General features: G+C 56.4%; 1 protein-coding gene across 2 annotated transcripts in view; it reads left to right on the forward strand.

The window, feature by feature from the left end:
• SPSB1 (splA/ryanodine receptor domain and SOCS box containing 1) overlaps positions 1-18,675 on the forward strand; it is a 67,135-nt gene that overhangs the window by 26,764 nt on the left and 21,696 nt on the right. The window contains exon 1 of one of the 2 annotated variants that reach the window (XM_045475589.1): positions 12,418-12,697. The exons of the other annotated variant lie outside the window; for it this stretch is intronic. The gene's annotated coding sequence lies outside the window, so the exon portion shown is untranslated. Of the gene's footprint in view, positions 1-12,417; positions 12,698-18,675 lie in introns of those variants that run through there. 2 annotated transcript variants of the gene reach the window in all.

The raw sequence follows: 18,675 nt of genomic DNA on the forward strand, positions 1-18,675 counted from the left end.
CTAGTGCCTTCCTGGTGGGCAGGCCTGGGAGGACTGGAGTGAGGGTTGGAGACCCAGGGCGGGAGCTGGGGGTGGGCCTGAGATCCCCTCAAAGCTGCCTGGCCCCGAGGAACCACCTCCCGGGAGGACCCACAAGGCAGCCTTGCCCTCTCGCCCTCGCTCAGTGGCCTTCGCCCCTCCCCTGCCTGGCAGGAGTGCAAACCCCAGGCCGGCTGTTTCCAAGGGGCTTTCCTCATTACTGTAGCTCTGTCTGCATTTGGCTTAATTTGAAAGACTTATTGCCTCTGAGTCAAAACACAAAAATCCCCCTGGATGTGCCACAGTGTTTGCTGTCCAGGGAGGAGCTGGTGCCTCCTCTGGGGCGGGGGCGGGGAGGGCGGGGTTCCTCATCCTTCCCTTCCTGTCTGCGGCCAGGTGGCTCCTGGGTCCGGGGACCCTGAACCTCCCCCCACCCAGGGGTCCTCTGGGACAGGTGCTTGGGGCTGGGCGGGCATCAGGATGGTCACTCGTCCTTTGATTAATCTGCTGCCGTTTGTTGGGAAAGACCGGCACAGCCCCCTGCCCCCTGAGGCCTGAGCCCCTGAGGGTGCCGGCCGATGTGGGAGCTGGGAACCAACAGCCTCCAGACCCCCTCTCCAGACTCCGGTTGGCCAGCATGTGGGAAGAAATTCGGAGCTTTATTTTTTTACCCTCTTCCTGTTTAATTTCTATTTTTTGATGTGTGTTTCCTAAGGTAGGTCCCGTCCGTACAGAAACGCGAGAGCGTGATGTATGCATAATGTATCTTTTGGGGGATACGTGCTTAAAAGTTGGCTAATCAGGTGCATAACCACAAGAGGCTGGTACACTGGGCTGTAAATGGGGCTCTGGCGTGTGAAGGGAGAGGGTCCCCCCGGGATCCAGGGAGGCTGTGGTGGGGAAGTGTGCCTGGGGGGGGGGGGCAGCGCAGGGCCCGGGGAAGGAGGGCGTGGGCGGGCACGGGGCTGACAGACAGCAGCATCCTGGCCGTGCTCTGTGCTGGGGCACCATGTGTCATCTCTGTACGGGTGGATGTGGGGCCCAGGGCCTGCTGGAACGGTCTTTTGGAGGAGCGTGGGGGAGAAGTTTGGCCCGGTTCTTCCACGGTGGACAGCATTTCCTAAGGTCTAGACCAAGGGTCAGCAAACTCTAAGGTCCAGATAGTAAATATTTAGGCTCTGTGGACCACGTGCTGTCTGTTGCAACTACTCCTAGCAAGCAGGAAAGTAGCCGGAGACAGTATGTCAACAAAAGGGCACGGCTGTGTGCCAATAAAACTTTATTTACAAAAACCGACAGCAGTCCACCCTGGCCCCTGGGTCACCGTTTGCCAAAACCCCCGGACCGGATTGAGAGGATGGGGCCCAACGTGGCTCAGAGCCAGCGGCTATCACCCACCAAAAAGCAAGCCCCTGACCTCGGATTCATAAATGAGCGCTCCGCTGAGATACACTTGTGGGACCCCACAGAGAGTTTGCACACTTTGGCACCGACTGCTTTAGGGCCAGATAATCGCGGCCCTGGCAGGAGGCAGGGGCACTGCTCGTCACAGAATCACAAAGCGGCAGGCGCTGAAAGATCCAGAAGCCCTGCGGACCGGAGTCCCTTGCAGGGCCGTGGCCAAGTGTGCTGCGGGGAGAGCGTCCCCTTCTGTGAGGCGTGAAAGCATCAGGGTTAAGCAACACCTGCCGCCGTCTGTCCTGTAGGACTTTTCTGAGCCTTGAAGATGCGAATGGGCTCTGCGACTCCAGAGGAGGGCAGCTCATAGTTCCGCCAACCAGAAACGAGTTTTCCAAGTGCTTTAAGAACCTCTCCAGCCCAATCCGCTGGAGAGCCGATCTCCTCTGACATTTTCTTTTATAGCCGGGGAAACCTAAGACCCACAGAGGTCCAGTGTCTTGCTCAGGGTGACACAGAGGGCTGGGGATGACGCTGGGGTGAGTTTCTCCTCAGCCGCTCCCCTCCGGGCTCAGGACGGCCACGGGTTGAGGTGCCACCCCCTTGGCCTGACACAGAGCCACACATGCTGGCGTTCTGGGGTGTGCTTCCGGCCACGGCCACGGCCACATGAAGACAGTTCCGTCCAGGGATCACTGCATCCGTTCAGCTCTGGGTTTTCAGCTGCGACACTGTTGACGTGACGGGCAGGATCGTTTTCTTTGATGTGGGGGCTGCCCTTGCGCTGTGGGGTATTCAGGGTCCCGGTGGCACCTCGCACCCCTGATTGGAACCACCGGAAATGTCTGCAGACGTGGCCAAATGTCCCCCGGAGGGTAAAATCACCCCAGTTGAGAACCACTGCTCTTGGTTATGCCAGTACGTGTGGCCCCTGCATCTGCTGGGATCGCTGCTCAGGGGTAGACAGTTTTGCAGGAGCTCTGACGAGGGTGGGAGCATCCCCGGGGGGCACGCACGGTGCAGGGGGCATCCCTGGCAGGAAGCTTGGAGAGTCCTGAAGGTATAAAAGAGTACACGGGTGGTTCCGTTCTCCATTAGGGTCGGGTGCCCCCCGTTGAGGGGTTCCTGGATGGGGAGACACAGCTGGAGAGGAGTCAGCCGGATGGGGGGTGTGCGCCCCGGGGCAGAGGACCCCACGCCAGCGCAGGAGGGGAATGACCTTGTGGCCAGGGAGCGATGGAATGTTCAGCAAGGTGATGTGGGAGGGTGGGTGGGACTCATGAGGAGGGCGCAAGACAGTGGGGACGGAGAGTGTTCTGGGAGGGGAGCCCGACAGCCAACCAGAGGGCACTGCCAGAGTCTGGGAGACCTTGGACAAATCGCCAGGATGACAGTGAGCTTGGGTGCGGATGGGTTCAGGGGGAGGGCTGTGGAGGACATCCCATGGGTAGTGTCACTCTACAGACAATTTATTCTCGAAATGATGGCATGAGGCTTCTGGACTCTTTTCCGGGAATGATTCCCAGAGTCTCGGGAGGAAAATTGCCCCAAGGGACAGACAGCTGAGCTGGTTCAGAGTAGCCCACGAGCGGGTGGCCACAGGCGTGTGCAGAGAAAGAAAAAGGTGTGTGAGCCGAATGGGGGTGGGGGGCAGGGGCGGGAGTAGCCGGTCAGAGCGAGCAGAGGGCTCGAGCCAGCCTTTCTGTGACAGAGTGGGCACAGCCTTTGGTATCCATCTCAGAAGTTTGGACTTGACCCTACAGGCAGGATGAAGCCACCAAAGACTTTAGAGCAAGAAAGCCACGCCGAGCATCACGCACGTTGCAAGGGGATCGCGTGCGCATATTTGGGGGAGCCGTTTTCCCAAGATGCTCCCAGGAGACACGACTTGATCTGAACCCGCATGGCTTACGGTTGTCAGTTCCGCGCGGAAAAAAAAAAAAAAAAAATACGGGGGTTGGTGCCTTCCGTATGTAAGTTTTTCCACGAGGAAAATAGCTTCGTTGCTCCTGAATACAAGGTGCACTCACCGAATGATACGTCATATGTAAATGCAGGGAAGGAGGAATCACCGGATCCTGAGGTCCCCACGTTACCCTTCCGGCCTTGCCGGGCTGATGAGACGCACCCGTTCCTGTCTTCACGCAGGCTCGTTTGCGAGAGTAGATCGCGTTTGCCTACAGCCCTCTCCCCTTTGGTCTCTCTCATCCGCATTTCAAACTGATGTTAACCTGGAGCATGTCTTTTCTGCCTTCTTTTTTTTTTTTTTTTTTTTTTCTCTAAGTTATAGTGAAATACAGTTCACAAAATTTACCACCTGTCTTCGGCATCGTGGGTTGCTCTAAGAGACCACCGCAGGCCGGGGGGCTTCAACAGCAGACATGGATTTCCAACGGTTCTGGAGGCCGGCGAGCCCCTCTTCCTGGCCGGAATACCGCGGTCTCATTGCTACGCACGTGGTGGAGAGAGAGATCATCTCTCTGGTGTTTCTTCTTGTTTTTAATATTATTTTTCAAATGCTTATTTAGAGAGAGAGAGAGACAGAGCATGATCAGGGGAGGGGCCGAGAGAGGGGGAGACACAGGATGGGAAGCAGGCTCCCGGCTGTGAGCTGTCAGCACAGAGCCCGACGCGGGGCTCGAACCCACGGACCGTGAGATCATGACCTGGCTCCACCGACTGAGCCACTCAGGCGCCCCAACCTTCTTTGAAAGGACTTTAATCCCATTCATCAGGGCTCCGCTCTCATGCCCTCAGCACCCCCTAAAGTCCTGATCTATACTGGGGGTTAGGATTTCAGCATATGTTTCTGGGGGATGCACGCTGGAAACCCAGAGCACCGTCACCTCGTCTTTATGTGTTCAGATCAGAAGCGCGAAGCATGTTCGTGGGGTTGCACAATTATCACACCACCAGTCTCAAAAACGCTTCATCTTGTAAACTGGGAACTCTGTCCCCACGAAAACAACAGCTCCTTATTCCCCACTGCCCACCCCCCACCCCCCGCCTCTGGCAGTCACCTCTCTAATTTCTTTGTTCGTTTCACTTTTAAAATTCAATTTTATTTGTGATTTTTAATATAAGCAAATTTTAACTTTTTTTTAAAGCTCATTTACTTTGAGAGAGACAGAGAGAGCGCACACGAGTGGGGGAGGGGCAGAGAGCGAGGGAGAGAGAGAGAGAGAGAGAGAGAGAATCCCACGCGGCAGAGCCCGGTGCAGGGCTCAAACTCTCGAACTCATGAGATCATGGCCTGAGTCGAAACGAAGAGTCGGACATTTCAACAGACTGAGCCACCTAGGCGGCCCCAAACGAAACTTTTAACGTTTTGAACCATTTGTATGGTTCAAAATTCAGAAGGTATAATACGAGAGGTAGTGAAAAGTCTCCTCCCACCGACTCCTGTTCCCCACACTCCCCCGGTCCCCTCCATAGCGTGTCAAATATAGTCTTTTTTCTTGGGGAGGGGGGTCCATCCAGATCTGGCGTGCCTGCATAACCATGCGGATGATATACTCTTTCTCATGGGAATGGTGACACATGTTATATTCTATCATATCATATCATATCATATATCATATATCAATCATTATATCATATCCTGTACCTTGCTTTAAAGAAACAGTCTTGGGGTTTATGTTGGGCCTTCCTTGCCCCTCCAGGTCACTCTCTGCTGTGCCCCCTGTCCTGGGGGCACCTCCTGGGTGGGTAGCGTTGGTGGGGGCTCCCATTCCCTCTGGCTTCCAGCTGGGATCAGCCAGTGGGGAGATAAGGGGGAGGGTGGGAGCAGAGTGTCCCTGTGAGGTCACCTCGGGGTGGTGGCATCCACCCACAGGCTTCTGCTGCCTTCTAGGGTGTACTGCCAGATCTAGACTCTTCTGGAGTCCCTTGTGCTCAGGTTGAACGTTTGTCCTCTGGGCGTGGGGTGGGTGATAGCCCACTGCCCTAACCCCTGATAACAGCAGCCTCCTTAGGGGCTCCTCCATGCCTGTCAACACCTTTCCTTTTGTATTTTTTTGTATGGAACAGCTTTTTTTTTTTTTAATAATTTTATTTTATTTCTGACATTTCACTCCATTCCATTTCATGGTGGCAAGCGTCCTCGATTACTCCCGCCCCTCCCACCCCCTCCCCCAGCTGCCATTCTACTTTTTGTCCCTAAGAATTTGACTCCTCTAGAAACCTCAGGTAAGTGGAATCATCCAGTGCTTGTCTTTTTATGACTGGTTGATTTCACTTAGCCTCATGTCCTCCAGCTCCGTACGCGTCACAGCAAGTGACAGGGTTTCCTTCCTTTTCAAGGCCGAATAGTATTCCGTGGTGTGGATGTGCCACAGTTTGCGTACCCGTTAATCTCTCAACGGACATTCAAGTTGCTTCCACTTTTTGGCGATCGTGAGTGATGCTGCTGTTGACCTGTTTGAGCCCCTGCCGTCAGTTCTTTGGGGCACATAACCAGAAGTGGAACTCTTGGCTCATTCGGCAAATCGATTTTTAGGTTTGTTTTTTTTTTTGAGGAACCGCCATACGGTTTTCCACGGTGGCTGCACCATTTTACATTCCCAGCAGGAGGGTGCAGGGGTTCCCATTTCTCCACATCCTTTCCAACATCTGTTATTTTCTAGTTGCTTTTTTATTTTCATATTTGTTTGTTTGTTTGTTTATTCATTTATTGGAGAGCACAAGCGGGGGAGGGGCAGAGAGAGAGGGACAGAGGATCCAAAGCGGGCTCTGCGCTGACAGCCGCGAGCCTGACACGGGGCTCGAACTCACAAACCGCGGGATCGGGAGCAGGGGCTTCGGCAGCGGCTCTGTAATAAGCACCCCATCCGGACGTCCTTGGTGAGGGCGCTTTCGTTCTTGTGGGCCCGGGCCCCCAGGAGTGCACTCGCTGGGATGATTTCTCTTCCGATTTGGTTTCTCGAAAGCAGCACCGTTTCAGCCCTCACCAGCCGTGCGGGTGCCCCTTCGTGCCCCCTCCCCCCCCAGCGGTTGGTGCTGTGTCTGCATTGCCTACGTAGAGACCCCGGGGGGTGCGGAACGATAGCGCATTATCACTTCGATTCCGTGTTTCTCCGTCTACCGGGGAGCTGGAGCCTCCTTCCACACGAGTGTGTTCGCCACTTGCATTTACCTCTCCCCCGAGTCGCCCGTTCGAGTCACCCGGCCTTCTGGCCACCGTGCAGGAAGCGCAGAAACGGACGCGACGCTGTTGGCAGCTGTTCGCTTTACGTGTCGAAACTACGCGTCCCTTTTATACGTTTGTGGATTGCAGGTTTTCAGAAGGAACAAAAGCTGTCTAAACGAGAGTGTCTGAGGACGGTTGGTTGTGTGGACTGGGTCAGAGAGACGCTGTGGGCAGGGAGGCCAGTCTGGGGACGCTGGGGGGAGCCTTGCAGGTGACGGTGACTTCATCGTGAGAGCGAGGACAGGAATTGGCAGAGGCGTAGAGGCTGGGAGGAGCCCGCGTTTGAGTTGGGGCAGCTGTGTGTGAGTGGGGGGCGGGGTTGCCATTAGAGATGCTGTGTGCCGGCTGGGTCAAGGTCAAGGGGAGATGCTCCCTGGAACCTGGAGAGCAGAGGGAGAGTCTTGCCAAAAACCTCTGTGTTTAGGGGGCAGGAGGCAGAATTGGCAAAGGAGCCGGAGTGGGAGCCTCACCCAGTGGGAAACCGACGCTTCAAGGTCAAGGACGTGGTCAGTATTCTCACACATGATTGAGAGATTGAGAAGATGCTGTTTCAGGCCATTCAGTTTATTCATTAGGAGGTCTTGACCGTACAAGAGCACTTTCCCTAAAGTGGCTGGGGCCTGACCTCAGCTTGTTAGATCCTGCAGCCTGAGCGTGTGGAGGGTGACAGAGGCCACGGGAAGTGTGGGTGGTGGCAGGAGAGGGCAGCGAGCCCCCGGGGCGCCCTGGGCCCTGTGGCTTTCAGCTCGGTTTCAGTATTCTTCAGCAGGGAGTGAGGACCAAGCTGCCCTCCTGGGTCCCGCCAGCCACCAGCCACCTCAGGTGTCTCACAGGTTCCCAGCCCGTGGGGGAAGCTGCCGGAAGCCGCCTTCCCGTGAGAAGCTCGAGAAGCTTGGTCTCCTCTTGCAGTGTCTGTTCCCGGAGCGGCCCCAAGGGACCAGGGGAGACACGAGTCATTTCCTGGACAGCAACCTGTCCCAGCCCCTTAGCCATTGTGGGCTCGGTCTTTCGTAAGCTGTCTTCCTTCTCAAGGCCACTTTTATCTCCTGCCAGTTCTGCTGCCCTGGCAGGTTTGCGAAGCACCAGCTCCCACGTGAGCGCCCCGAGTGCGCAGGGCCCGGAAGCGGCCTGCTCATAGTCAAGCCCTTTCTGGTCTTCTAACCGAGAGGAAGGGAAGTTGGCAAAGAGGTCTAGGGAGCCCGTTAGCCAAATCAGTGGTGACATTCTATCGCTGCTTGGGCTGATCCCCCCTCCCGTATGGCTCCTGGGAAAACAGATCCGTGTGTGGACAACCTTGGCCACGGTCGGCTGGGAGAGGCGGGGTGGGGGGGACAGGGATGGCTGGCCAAGGGCGTCTGCCTCGTTCATCACTGGTTCTGGTAGCTCGGGGGAGCGGGGACCCCTCTTCCCTCACTTAATTTTTCTAGGCTTCAGGTTTTTCTTCCTGATTTGCGTAGAAAACGAAGCATTTTCTATCATGGTAAAATACACATGACACAGGACAGAATTTATCGTTTTTACCACTTTCAAGGGTACAGTTCAGAGGCAGTCAGCACACGTACATTGCTGGGTTGTGGTCACCGCCATCCACCTCCGGAACGTTCTCGTCTTCCCAAACTGAAACTCTGCCCCCATGAAACGTTCACTCCCCTTCCCCCTTCCGCGGCCCCTGGCGCCCACCGTTCTGCTTTCTGTCTGGGAATTTGACCACTCTGGGTAGCTCCTGTAAGTGGAATCATATACCACTTGTCTTTCTGGGACTGGTTTACTTCATGCCCTCAAGGTTCACCCATGTCGTAGCACATGTCATAGGGTCCTTCCTTTTTATTTTTATTAAAGACCTTTTTTTTTTAATGTTTACTTGTTTTTGAGAGAGGAAGAGAGAGCATGAGTTGGGGAGGGGCAGAGAGAGAGAGAGAGAGAGAGTAGGAGACGCAGCATCTGAAGCAGGCTCCAGGCTCCGAGGCATCAGCACAGAGCCCAACGCGGGGCTCGAACGCACGAACCGCGAGATCACGACCTGAGCCGAAGCCGGACATTTAACCGACTGAGCCACCCAGGCACCCCAGAATGTCCTTCCTTTCTCGGGCGGAATAATATTCTGTTGCATGGATCCTCCGTGGCTTGCTTATCCACTCCTTGTCCACGGACGCTTGGGTGGCTTCTACTGTTTAGCTGTTGCGAATGACGCTGCTGTGAACGTGGATGTGCAAACATCTGTTCGAGGCCCCGCTTTTAATTTTTTTTTTAATTTTTTAATTTTTTTGAGCAACTCCAGAAGTGGAGTTGCTGGTAATGGTAATTCCCGTGTTTCATTTTTTGAGGAGTCACCTTACTATCTCCCGCGGTGGAGGCCCCATTTCACAAAACAAAGCGTTTTGATTGAATGGTCTTTATGGTGTCTTTGTGCTTGAAAAGAAGGTGGTGGTTCCCTGGTTCTGGGGTCAGTGGCGGGAAGATGATCTTTGGAGTTAAGATTTGGCCACCTGAACATCACGGGGGCCATCACTATGACATCACCTAACTCAGGAATATGTGCAAAGTGCCCCCAAGTGCCCCCCACCGACCTCTCACAGTGAAGGCCATGTGAGCATCCAGTATCGTTTGAGGACCCACTGTGTGCGGGCAGCTGTGGGCCTCTCCGTGTGTGTTCATTCTTGCCTCTGTTTCTCCCAGCCCTCTGACAGACCGTGTGTGTTTATTGCTCGTGTTTCTCTGGGTGAAAAACTAGCAACGCTTTCTCGTGCTGTTGTTGGAAGTGGTGTTTGTTGTGTTGTTAACCCGCTGCAAACTTTGTTGACCTAAAAGGAATGTTCTCATTCTTCCTTCCTGGTTCTTCATCTACCTCCCCCCAAAGTAAAAGCAAGCAAGCGAGAGTGTTTCTTACAGCATTCAAGGAAGTGTTTGGGGGAGTGGCACACGGGAGGCCACCTCCCCCGCCAACAGTCCCCAAGGCTTGAGGCCTGAAAGGGGCATCAGCTGCTGTGTTTATAGAACCACTGCCCCTCGTGGCACTTTTCATTAAGCAGAGCAAGTTCACCTGCTCCGTGGAAAGAGGGGCCATTCATGAGCTTTCCATTTGGAGTGCTTTCTGGAAGCCCAGGGGCTGGATGAACTTTCTTTTTTTTTTTTTTTTTTTTTTTAATGTTTTTTTTTTTTTTTTTTTTAACGTTTATTTATTTTTGAGACAGAGAGAGACAGAGCGTGAACGGGGGAGGGGCAGAGAGAGAAGGAGACACAGAACCGAAGGCAGGCTCCAGGCTCTGAGCCATCAGCCCAGAGCCCGACGCGGGGCTCGAACTCACGGTACGTGAGATCGTGACCTGAGCTGAAGTCGGACGCCCAACCGACTGAGCCACCCAGGCGCCCCTGGATGAACTTTCTGATGTGTCACCTGGTCCCAGTGTCGGAGTCCTGACTCCGTGTAGTGGCATTCAAGGCCCTTTGCCATCCAGCTCCAGACCCTGTCTCCTGCACATGCTTGCTAATTATCGCCCTAAATGTCCCCGCTGTTGTAACCACAACGGGCGGGGAGTCCTCAAGGGAGGAAGGGAAAGGGGGGCTCCGAGGAGGGTCTGGGGTCTTAGTCCAGGGATTCTTGGCCCCTTCACTTCCCCCTCAGAGTCCACGCCTGAAGCTCTGGAAGAAACTTCTCCGTCAACTCAAGTGAGTTGGGGAGAGGGGCTTTCTAGTAGTTTCTGTCTGGCTGCCCTAGAAATGCTCCCTTTCAGTTTCCAGCATGTCAGAGTGGGAGTCTGAGACTCATCCCCGCTGCTCAGCACCCCCCCCCCAACCCCCAGAAAGAACAGCTCGGTGACAGGGACAGGGTGGGGGCAGAAGCTGGCCCCTGGTCCCTCTAGGACAAGCAGGGATTGGCCAGGGGGGGCAGGGGGGCCGGGAGTTTGGCTCCTGATACTCAGGCGAGCCAGGGCTTCACCTCCGAAGGTACTGGGTTCTTTTAAAAGGAGGGAGGGGATCCCTCAAGGTGCGACTGCCACCGGTGCCCCTGGCCAGAGCACGGCCCAGGCGGGAACCTTGCACCTGCCCAGGTAACCCCTCTCTGGCCCTGGAGCCCCTGGCCTGCCTGGTCACTGAGCTCGTTGCCTCGTTTTAACTTCAACACTTTGCCGGTTTGGGGACAGAAACCCCTCTTTGTGGGGGTGAGAGCAGGGCGATGCTAGGGGTGGGTGGAGGGGCTCCCCAGCTCTCTGCGACCCTTCTCCCCTCCGGTTGTGAGTTCTGACCCTCCTGCCTGGCTTGGGGAAGGGTCCCCCACTCCCATCCTCGGCCCTGCCCTCCTGACGAGGACACTCTGGCCTCTTGGGGCCCCGAGTGGACATTTGTGGAGGGTTCGGGGCCTGCACCCTCCCGCCTCCTGTTCCTTGTGCTTCCTGTCTCTCTGTGTGTCTCTCTATCTGTGTCTCAGTCTCTGTGTCTCTATCTCTCTTTATCTCTCTGTGTGTCTGTCCCTCTGTCTGTGTCTGTTTCTGTGTCTTTGTGTGTTTATCTCTGTCTCTCTGTGTCTGTTTCTGTCTCGCTGTTTCTGTGTGTTTCTGTCTCTCTCTGTGTCTCTGACTGTCTCTCTGTCTCTCTCTCTGTCTCCGGGAGGCTCCTGAGCCACGGTGGGCTCTTCTAGCCCGCGATCAGCATGACTTCTCTAAGATGGGGAAAACCTGACCCGCGTGCCTGATGGGGTAATTCCCGAGGAAAAGACAGGCAATGTGGTGGCTTTTCCTTCTGTTGGGGATTTGGACCTGCTGCCACCACGTTCCCTGTCCAGAGTTAGCGGTCTGTCCCTTGAGGGGGACACTGCAGGACGCTCCCACCTGCTCAGTGTGAAGGCAGGGGAGAGCAAGCAGGGCTTGAATCAGTGCAGAAAGATATTAAAGGTTCAGGTGTAAATCCCCGGGGGCCGGGGTGGGGGTGCGGCAGGCAGCCAGAAAACCTCTCCTTGCACGCCTTGCACGTGTCCCAACCCCCGCCGCCACCTGGGGGCAAGGGGTGCCACTGGGCTCTAACCCTTCCCGGTTTCCACTGGAGTCTCCCTCATGGGGACCTGGGACGCAGCCCAGGCCCTGGCCGTGAGCTGCCTCCACATGGGGGAGACCTGGCTGCCAGGTCCGCTATGGCTGGAGGCAGACAGGGGGTCAGCGCCCAGGCTTGGGCCTGAGAATAGAGCCCTGGGGGGCTGGCCGTGGCCTGGGTACAGTCCCGGCCCATCGCCCCGCCAGCCCCGGCTGGTGAGCCTGGTAAGCTGGTGAGCTTCTATTAATTTCATGGCAACTTAAGCTGGTGAGTTTCTGTTAATTTCATGGCAACTTAAACTGGTGAGTTTCTGTTAATTTCATGGCAACTTAAGCTGGTGAGTTTCTGTTAATTTCATGGCACCCTGTTTGGGGACAAGAGAGCTGGTCATTGCCGGAGGGGGGTGCTGGGAAGGGGGGCTGAGGGAACAGTGCTATCGTGAGCCTGCCCCTGCAGGCCCGGCCGGGGTCCTCGGGGAAGTCGCCTCCACACCTGCCAACGTGGGCCCACCTGTCGTTTTGAGACCTTGGCTTCGTGGCTGCCGAAGTGGCTGCCGTGTCTGCCTGAGACTCTGCCTCCCCCCGGCTTCCTCTGCGACTTGCAGTCTGGCTGCCCTGGGCTTCCCTGAGTGGGTGGACGCAGGGCCCCTGGGTCCTGGGGAGGGTGCAGCGGCGGCAGGAGGAAGGGAACGGGTTACAGAGGGGCCTCCCATTGGGCCGCAGCCTCCCTTCTGGAGGGCTTTTAAAAACTGGCCTGTTACCTTGTAATCGTTCCCAGCAGCGAGGAGTGAGTCCGTGGAGGAGCGGGCCCCACTGTTTGTTTTGCCTTCTGTGTTCTCCCGGCCAGTGGTAACCAAGGGCCGCTTCCCCTTGGTGACGGCGGAGCTCGCTCAGGCCAGGGCTGATCTAGCCCCAGCGGAGGAGGCCTGGGGGACCCGCAGGCCCGGCCACTGGCAGGGAGGCAGCCTCCCCTCCTCAGATCTGCCCCCAGCCCGAGAGCCCGTGGACTTCTCTCCTGGCGCTTTCCCCAGGCACTGGCCCGAAACATTCCAGAACTCCGGATCCGGCGGTAGGTGTCCGGAAGACGGTGAGGCCACTTGCTGGCCGGCCGTGAGGGGCGGGTCTCGGGCAAGGTTGTGGGCCTCAGCCAGGATGCTACTTGGGGCCACAAGGGACCTGCATTCTAGGTTCTGGCAGGACCCGGCATCCCGAGGTGATTCTGGGGGAGGTTTTTGTGGGAGACAGGGGTGCCGGGACAGACAGATGGACGGGATTCCAGCAGGTGGGGTTGTTTGCAGTGAAAGGGTCGGTGCTAGAGCAGGTGTGGCCGCGAGAGCGCGTGAGGCTCCCGGAGAGTGGCGGCGAGGCTGGCGTGGCTAGCCGGCGAATGGAGGGTATTTGGAGAAGAAGGGAGAGCTGAGGAGGGCTTGGAGGGTGGGCAGAAGGGAGCCCCTGATGAGCTGCGAGAGGAGGAGAGGTCTGGAATGCTGTTGCCAAAACCATGGTCTTCCCAGACCCTGAGTGGCCCGGGGGCTTCTGGAAGCTGTGGGCCAGGGAATCTACGGCCCGTTCTAAGTCCCCCCCTGTTCCGGGGGGTCTGGCAAGAGGACGAGGCCCTGACGGGCTCTGCGCATTACTTCTGCTAAACTTGTCAGCTTCTAGATTTGGTTCGCTCGGGGCCAGTTATGTTTCAGGACTGCTTGCTGGAGAGGGCCGGGCGCCCCTCTGTTTTCCTTCTTTCTGATGCGTGTTCCCTCCAGGCTTCTCTCTGCCTTGGGGAGGGCCCGCTCCACGGTCCCCACCCCCCTGGGCCCAGATCGGCCGGGAAGGGCCCAGACTCTGCATTTTCCACCAGCTCCAGGCAGGCCTAGATGCGGGGCACAGGGTGACCGTCCCCTGGCCCCTAAAGGGACTGTTCTCAAGGAAGGAGTCGGATTGTTGCGCGTGCAGAACCGCAGTCACGTGCGCCTTTCCACTGGGGGGCCTGGAAAGGGGGTGCTGTCAATCAAGAGAGGTGGGGTATCTGGGTGGGGGCCGGGGCAAGGCGCGTGGGGACCGGCCGGAGCCGCGCCGTCCGGCTTCTGCGTGGATTCCTTCCACCAGCCCAGCTGCCGATACTATTAAATCTCAGTGATTCACCCTGGTGCGTTGCAAGGGAAGGCGTTGTGTTACGAAAACGTGGGTCCCGGCAGCTCGTTTCGCTGACGGGTCTCGCTGCCTCAGCAGAAAAGAGGCGCTCTTGATATGGGAACGGAAACTTGGGACGGCCTTAGAAATATTCGGTGTGTCGGGCGGGAGAGGAGCTGTGGTCTTCCTCCGGCCCTGGAAACTCGCTGCCCGGCCGGGAAGGCAGTCCCGGGGCCCACCGCTGCGCCGGGGGGGCTGTAGAGGGGTCCCCGCATCTAGGTCTGCACGGCCCGCGGCCGTGACCGTGAGGAGCGTGGGCTGCTTGCCCTGGGGTGGGCCTCATTTCCCCGTGAAGGTCACCTGCTGGTGTTGTATTTCATGGCAAGTCCAGCGTGCGGAGGAAACACCTTTCCAAACGCGATCTGTCTGATGTGGCCGAGGCGAGCAGGTGCCGCGTGCGTTCGCGGCCCTCACGTGTACCTAGGACCCGGGGGAGGGGGTGGGGGGGTGGAGGGGGACCTGGCCCAGCTCCAGTGGCCGGTCCCACGCCTGCCGACGTTTCCAAAGTTCGCTGGAGAGGCGAGCGCATTCATTCATTCTGGCTTCTTCCTCCCTCTGCCCTGATGGCCATCCGGGACTCGCCCATTAAATGGATATTGGGCCAATTTCCCTTTTCCCCACTTCCCCTTTCTTCCTTTTGTGTTCTCAGATGTGATAGGTGGGACGGCCTCAGCCCAGATCCGAGTTGCTTTCCCAAGTGGGATAGACGCAGCCCAAATCCAGTTGCTTTCCCGAGAAACTTCCCCAGATGTGTGTGTCCCTGCCACCTGGCCTCAGTAGAGCCCAGGCCACAGCAGACTCGGGACACCACGGGCCCACCGCCACAGCTGCCACCGCAGTGGGGGAGGCACCAGGGAGCGTCCGGTAGAGGCGGGCAACACCACTGCCTGCCTGTGGCACCAGCACCTGCGGGCTTCCCAAGGGGGCCTCTCTGTCGTCAGGAATGAGCCTGAGATGACAAGAGGCGGCCACCTGGCTGAGTCACGGACACCCCGAAGCGACCATTCTTCTAGCTGTTCCTCCACTAGAGATGCCTTCTCAAGAAACCCTCCCAGCTTCCCTTCCTTCCTGCCTTCTCCTCAAACCACTAAATTACAGATGCCATCACCAGCGTGGGTCTTTACGAAGGGCTGGGCTTTCTGTGGGCTTCTCACTTAATCCTCAAAGCAAACCTATGATGTCAGGCAGTCACCTCCCCGCCCCACCCCCACCCCCATTCCAGTGGAGAAGCACCTGAGGCTCAGAGAGGTTAGACAACTTGCCCAAGGTCGCCCAGCTTGTGGAGCTGAAGCTTAAGCCCAAGTGGTCCAACTCCAGACTTCGTGTGTCTTCTCCGTGTTTGCAGGCACTTGGTAAACAAGTTACCCTTGACTGACCCCCTTTCAGTCCCAGGAAGTCTTAGGTAGAGGCAGCCGGGCTGCTCTGATAAGGATCCCAAGGGGGCCAGCTGAGCCCTCGGGGTCGTTATGGTCTACCCACATTTTGTAGATTCGGGAACTGGATTTTTTTCCCCCGGCGTCCCAATTTTGACACAGTTTAGAGATCTTTACCAAACTCACAGGAGACTGAGGTATAAACCTGAGGTGATACGTTCACATACAGTAAGGAGTAAGACAGCCAAGTGTGCAAAAGATTTGTGTTCGCCTCTAAAAGTGACACGTGGGAAGCCCAGAACCAGAGCTCAGGAAAACCGGTCGAGTGGCCCTCCTGTTTTGTAACCCGATATCTCTGCTGTCACCATAGGGGGTAAGAGCTGGAGTCCTAGGGTTCACAGATTAGGCCACCGTCTTCCCGGGCTCTGGGTCTATAGTTTATTCGGGTTACATTCTGGATCCTCCCGCTACGGCCACCCTCAGGTTCAAGCTGCGACCTCTCATTGACTTCTCAGCCAGTCTCCCGGCTTCCACGCTGGCTGCCAACAGCCTCTTCTCAACACAGCCGCCTAAAAGGATCCCGTTAGAACAGATGTCAGACTGTGTCCTCTCCCCGCTCAAAGCCCTATGCCCGTTTCTCATCCCACTGGAGACAGAATCCAGAGTCCTTACTGTGGCCCGCAAGGCCGGTGTGCCTGCCCCTCTGCATGGCTCTTCTGTTATTCTCCCAGCATGACAAGCGTGCTGCCACCCCAGGGCCTTTGCACATCCTGTTCCCTCTGCCCAGAACGCTCTTCCTCTTGAGTAGGCTCGTGCTTTTTTCCCTCCATTTATCTCGGTCTCCGTCCATAAATTGCAGTATCAGAGAAGCCTTCCCTTCCCATCTGTTCCCATCATTTCCTCTGTCCTCACTACTCTGCCTGTTTTTTCTTTGACACTTATTACTTGGCCCTGTATTAGAGATAGAGTCATTTAACACTTATTTATTGAGCACCTACTGTGTTGCAGGCACTGTGCTAGGCATTGGGGCTGCCACAGGGAACACAACAGATAAAAATTTCTGCCCTTGAAGGGGCGCCTGGGTGGCTCAATTGGTTAAGCCTCCAACTCTTGATTTCAGCTCGGGTCACGATCTCACGGTTCGCAGGTTCAAGCCCCACATCAGGCTCTGTGCTCACAGCTTGGGATTCTCTCTTTCCCTCTCTCTCTGCCCCTCTCCTGCTCACATACTCATGCTCTCTCTCTCTCTCTCTCTCTCTCTCAAGAATAAAGAAATAAACTTTAAAAAATTTCTGCCCCTGAAGTTTGCATTAACTGTTCAAATGATTGCTCCGTCTCCCCCAGTGATTTCTACCTGTGTGTATACAGGAGGCACCTAATATTTTTGGAACGCATTCCAACCCTAAGGCACCTTATTGGGACTTGGGTGTCTTCGAGCGCTTGGCCAACTTGCCGGGTTTTACGAGAGGGCGTCTGGCCAGAGAGGGTCGGGGGGAGGTGGTGGTGACCGACGCGGGAGGCCCAGATCTCTCCAGATCTGTGAGCAGTAATCCTCACGAGAACTCAGAAGCAGCCCATCGGAACAGGTTTTCATGTGGCGACAGGTTCAGTCAAACCGTGCGTCGGCCCGGGGCCTGAGCCCCGCGGTGCGGTCGCAGCTGACAGATCCGGCACGAGAGTCATCGACAGAGGGAGCGGGCACAGAGGTGCGGGTGCGCATTCCAGATCCCTCCAGAGAAACTCCATCTACGGGTGCCGTTTCCAGGCGCACAGCTCTGCGCTTTTGTTTTGGAGGAAAGAAAGGGGGGTGGGGTGGAGAGCGGAGAACTGCGCGGCCGTGGCCCAGTTCTAGAAGGCTTCTTACGCCCCACAGAGGCACGTCGTTGGCCGGGTCCCTGTGTGTGACCCTAGACCTCTTTGAGCTCTGGGCCCCCCTCCGTTCTGCAGCCCTTTCCACACCCACCTCCTGCCGTGTGGGTTTTGGGCCGGGGGACATTTTTCATCCATTTATGTTTTTTGGTTTGTCGAGATGAAATTCGCATAATATAACATTTTGAAAGAGTACAATTCAAAAAATAAATAAAAACATTAAAAAAAAAAAAGAAGGAGAAGCCACAGCTGGGGAGGCCACTTCCTGCCTCCTCGCCGTACCCCCCGGTGACAAGCTGGTGCTGTGGGGACCTGGCAGCTGGACCCTTCTGCTTGCCTGGGAATTTAGGATTGAGTGATTTGCTACCTTTGGACTTGCTGAGGTGGCCCTCCCATCGGGCTGGCGGCCCAGCGTCCAGGACTTTCCAGGTTGACAGGACAGGAGGAGGAGGTCCGTGAGCTATTGTGGCTTTTTAGAAGTAGGGTTAAGTCCTTTTCTCGACCGGCCTGCGAGGCGTGGGGCTTTACCTCTCCCTCGGCATCCTGTTCAGTTCCGTGAAATCGCACACGAGGAATGGTGATTAGGTTGCACACAAGGCCTGATTCCTTTTAGAATCCTTTCCAAGTTCCTTGGCTGGGGTCCATTCAAGGTCCGGGTGACAAGCCTTCAGTCCAACTAGCTGTGCGGGAACCTGGGCACCTTGCCGCCACTGTGGCCGGTTCAAAGACCAGGAAGCCTGGTGGGAGGTTCCCGTGACCTCCGCTTTTGTCCTACTAAAAATGGACGGACGAGATGGGGCGCGTTCAGGGTGGTATGGCCGTAGACTCTTCTACTAGAGGTGGACCATAGGGTGGGGGCTCTGAAGTCCAAGATTTGGGGCGTATTGAGAGACGAGGTGGCCACAGACTAATGAGAGGAAGCTGCTCGAGGCCACCCCGCTAGGGAGAATCCCTCACCCCACGCGTGACCTTCACACATTCATCTCTCAAGGCAAGTGACAGAAATTCCCATAAGGGGATATTATGCGGCTCCTACCACACGAAATTGGCACAGGGACTAGTCTCTTACGACTTGGAGAAAGCAAACTGGTGAGTAGTATTTGGGGGTGATCCTTTGCTCAAAGTGGACTGTCCCCAGTGGGAGGGGGACACTTTAATTTATACTTTATCCATTTCTGGATTGAGATTTCTATTGTTTGTTTGTTTGTTTTGAGACAGAGAGCAGGAGCAGGGAAGGGGCAGAGAGAGAGAGGGAGAGAGAGAGAATCCCAAGCGGGCGCCACGCCGTCAAGGGTGGAGCCAGCCCAACTCGGGGCTCGCAAAACCGCGAGATCACGGCCTGAGCTGAAACCAAGAGCCGGTCGCTTAACCGACGGGGCCACCCGGGCGCCCCTGGATTGCGATTTCTTTTTTTTTTTTTCAACGTTTATTTATTTTTGGGACAGAGAGAGACAGAGCATGAACGGGGGAGGGGCAGAGAGAGAGGGAGACACAGAATCGGAAACAGGCTCCAGGCTCTGAGCCATCAGCCCAGAGCCCGACACGGGGCTCGAACTCCCGGACCGCGAGATCGTGACCTGGCTGAAGTCGGACGCTTAACTGACTGCGCCACCCAGGC

Source organism: Leopardus geoffroyi, chromosome C1 (genome assembly GCF_018350155.1).
Source record: "Leopardus geoffroyi isolate Oge1 chromosome C1, O.geoffroyi_Oge1_pat1.0, whole genome shotgun sequence".
In the NCBI taxonomy this organism is placed as follows: domain Eukaryota; kingdom Metazoa; phylum Chordata; class Mammalia; order Carnivora; family Felidae; genus Leopardus; species Leopardus geoffroyi.